The 4069-nt window shown below is 47.5% G+C and overlaps 1 pseudogene across 1 annotated transcript; it reads left to right on the plus strand.

Annotated features, from left to right (window-relative positions):
- Positions 1-200: 200 nt before the first annotated feature.
- LOC147341586 (coiled-coil domain-containing protein 86 pseudogene) lies at positions 201-2266 on the plus strand (annotated as a pseudogene). The gene has a single exon (XR_015159483.1). The product of XR_015159483.1 is annotated as a coiled-coil domain-containing protein 86 pseudogene (transcript).
- The last annotated feature ends 1803 nt before the right edge of the window (positions 2267-4069 follow it).

The raw sequence follows: 4069 nt of genomic DNA on the forward strand, positions 1-4069 counted from the left end.
CAGGTTTTCCACCTCATTTAATGTTAAAGTTATACACGAAGGCTCTCCTCCTAAACTGGGCTGTTCTGGGGACAACATCAGCTCTTTGATTCACTGGAAGCCAGTTGCTATGGTTCCAAATAGATATGTCCCCACAAAGTTCATATGTTGAAATCCTAATCTCCAAGGTGATGATGGTATTTGAAGGTGGAACCTTTGGGAGGTGATCTGGCCATAAGAACCTTCACATGCAGGTGGGCTCGGATTTGAGAATAATGGCTATGCTGCTTAGGCGCAGCCTAAGTCTGGAAGATGTAAAGACTGAATCTCCCGAGAACCCCACCTCAGTTCTGTGGGCCAGACAGGCCCTTGTGGCATTCTGGTCGAATGCAGAAGAAATGAGTGAGCCCAATCATCAGTCAGAGACAAGCCTGGGATCACCCAGTCTACAGGAGGGGCCAGGCTTGGGGTCCCCTTGAAAGCAGCTGGAACCAGACTCAGGTTCCCCCCAGGGTCAGGGAGATCCAGGCCTGGAGTTGCCCCAAAGCCAGCAGAAGTCAAGTCCTGAATTCCACCAACTTCAGTCAAAGCCAAGTGAGGAGTCACCCAAGTTCTCCCAGGACCAAGATGAAGCAGACTCGGAATTGCACAAGAATAAGGAGGAGCCTATCCTGGGGTCCCCCGATATCAGTTGCAGCCAGGCTCAGGATCACTAGAGCCTTACCTTGGTCAGCATCTCTGGGTCCTGAGCCCTCGAAGCCACTACAGGAGCTGACACCCCAGTTGCCCGTCTACCAACGGGATCAGTAGGAGCAGAGCAAGCTAGCTCCAGCCGGGCAGCCGGCAAGAGAAGGCCTCACGCCACAGAAGTGAAAAAGTTCTTCTGCCCAGGCCCCTGCGTCCAAGAAGCCGAAGGAGGAGGAGGTTCCTATAATCCCAAAGGGGAAGTGCAAGTCTGGGGCAGGTGTGGAAGGACCGCTCAAAGAAGAGGTTCTCCCAGATGGTTCAGGACAAGCCCCTGCGCACATCCCGGCAGCAAAAGATGAAAGACCGGCAGGAGAGGAAGCTGGCCAAGGACCTTCCCAGCACCTGAAGGAGGAGAAGGAGCGTCGCTGCAGGGAGAACTTGAAACGCCGCCTGGAGGAGGAGCGGGAGGCAAAGATCGTCCAAGTGATTCGAAACCCTGCCAAGCTCAAGCGGGCGAAGAAGCAGCAGCTGGAATCCATTGAGAAGCCAGACACGCTGACCCAGCTGCAGAAGCCACCACCTCAGTGGCCGGCAGCCGAGATCTGAGCTCAGGACAGCCGAGGCCTTCTGTGGCCAACCGCCGTGTCCACATGGCAGCTCTCGGGGCACTGGCCACATGCCTCTGCTGACCCGGCAGACCGGCTCCATGGCTCCCAGACAGGGGCACCACCCGAGTCGGGGCTCTGAGCCTTCAAAGGACTGGCGGGCAGGTCTCTGTGGAGCAGGGGGAGCCTGGAACCTCGCAGACTGGAGGTGGGAAGAGGGTCAGTCTCCTCCTCCCCACTCATATGCCCCCTCCTTTCCAAGTGACTTCAAACCAAGAAGAGTAATTTCTGGTTCCTCAGGGAACTGATGACTGGAGGGGTGACTCCCCAGAATGTGTATGCTCTGTCTTAGGGTCCTGGGTCCAACCCAGGCCAGGAGGCCGGAGTCAAGTGTCAAGCTCCCCCCACCCCCACCTTCCCAAAGGCTGCTTTTGGGTCTCTCTGCACCCCACTGACCCTGTCACCCAGCAGACTGAATCCGGCTCCACCACACTTCTTAAAACTTAAGGTTAAAATGGGGAGGTCGCAAGGCACAGGGTCCCTCCAGCTCCCCTTTTCCTGCCCCAGACTCTGCAGAAGCCACTCCCCCCCACCACCTGAGTTCTGATTAACTCATTACATCCAGTCTCCAGCAGAAATCTGTATGGAACACCAGCTGTGTACAGGCACAATTCTAGGTATCAGGGAATACAGACAAAAGTTACTGCCTTCAAGGAGCTTTCATTCTGCTGGAGAAAACATAATAAACAATAAAGTATATAAAAAAAAGAGCCCTCACGAATGGGATTCAGTTCAGTTCAGTTCAGTCGCTAAGTCGTGTCTGACTCTTTGCGACCCCATGAATTCCAGAATGTGAATCGCAGCACACCAGGCCTCCCTGTCCATCACCAACTCCCGGAGTTCACTCAGACTCACGTCCATCGAGTCAGTGATGCCATCCAGCCATCTCATCCTCTGTCGTCCCCTTCTCCACCTGCCCCCAATCCCTCCCAGCATCAGAGTCTTTTCCAATGAGTCAACTCTTCGCATGAGGTGGCCAAAGTACTGGAGTTTCAGCTTTAGCATCATTCCTTCCAAAGAACACCCAGGACTGATCTCCTTTAGAATGGACTGGTTGGGATTAGTATCCTTATAAAAAGAAGTCCCAGAGACCTAGCTTGTTCTTTCTGTTATGTGAAGACACAGAGAAACACAGCAAAGAAGGAAGACAGGAACCAGAAGCAAGCTCTCCCCAAATCTGCCAGCACCTTGGACTTGGACCTCCCAGCCCCCAGACCTGTGAGTAATTAATTTCTGTTGTTTGTTTGGTTTATTTCATTGTATTGAAGTATAATTGATTTACAGTGTTGTGGTAGTTTCTGGTGTACAACGAAGTGGTTTAGTTTTATACATATTTACTGTTTTTAAGATTCTTTTCCATTATAGTTTATTGCAAGATACTGAATAGTTTCCTGTGTTATACAGTAGGTCCTTGTTGTTTATTTATTTTTGTTTATTTTATATATAGGGAAAATGTTAGTCACTCAATCGTGTCTGACTGTTTGTGACCTCATGGACTATAGCCTCCATGGAGTTCTCCAGGCAAGAATACTGTAGTGGGTTGCCATTCGCTTCTCCAGGGACTCTTCCTGACCTGGGGATTAAACTAGATCTCCCATATTGCAGGCAGATTCTTTACCGTCTGAGCCATCAGATAAGCCCTTTTTATATAGTAGCTTGTATCTGTTAATCCTAAACTCCTGATTTATCCCTCCCCCCAAATTTCTGTTGTTTATAAGCCACCCAGCCAGTGATATTTTTTACTAAGACATCAGCCATCTCCACTGACCCCTTCTTCACCACCATCACTTCCTCATCACTTAAGCCAGAAAAATCTGTTCAGTATTTTGATGCCACAAAACGGAATGGTGGGTTTCTTGTGGAATCACCCCTCCAAAATAATATATAGCAGACCTCAGAAAATGTCATGAGAATCTAAGTGTTTCCTGTGGTTTTCTAGTGCTTTTACAGAACTTTGATAAGTACATTTTCAAATGGTTTTCTTTCTGTTTTTAAAATATTTCTGTTCGAGTTTTTCTTTACAAGGAAAACTGTCCCTGTATGTAGATCATCTGATTGTTTATGTTGAAAATTCCAGGGACTCTACAGTGCAATACTAGAACTAATAAATGATCTTAGCAATGTCATAGGATCCAAGGTTAATATAGAAAAATCTCATGTATTATATATACTAGTAGGAAACAATTGGAAAATGAAATTTTTACAAATCTCATTTATGGCAATACCAAGAAACATAAAATAACTAGTAATTAGTTTAACAAAAGACTATCAACACCACTCTGATGAAAACTATAAAACATTGCTGAGAGAAATTAAATTAGATGAAACCGAAATAATTGGAAAGACATGCCATGTTCACAGATTGAAGGCTCAGAATTGTTAAGATAGCCGTTCTCTCCAAATTGAATTCTAGATTCAAAGCTATCACAGTCAACATCCATGCAGGTCAAGTGAGCTGTGGGAGAAATCCTAAGGAGCCAGGGCCCCAGCCCCCCAGTGGAGAAGCAGAGGGGAGTGGTGCCTGCAGCCTGGGCTGCACCTGGATCTTGGTAGAGGAGGCGTTCAAATGCACTGCTGTCCGATAGAAACACAATGTGAGCCACAAATGCCAGCCATCATACGCGTCGTTTTTAATTTTCCAGCAATCACATTTAAAAGGTGAAATTATTTTTAAAAATATACTTGTTTAAACCATGTCCAAAATAATATCATTTCCACACATGATCAACATTTCACGT

The sequence above is a fragment of the Bos grunniens genome, chromosome X, assembly GCF_055505025.1.
Source record: "Bos grunniens cultivar Pamir isolate PY7600 chromosome X, Bosgru_T2T1.0, whole genome shotgun sequence".
In the NCBI taxonomy this organism is placed as follows: Eukaryota; Metazoa; Chordata; class Mammalia; order Artiodactyla; family Bovidae; genus Bos; species Bos grunniens.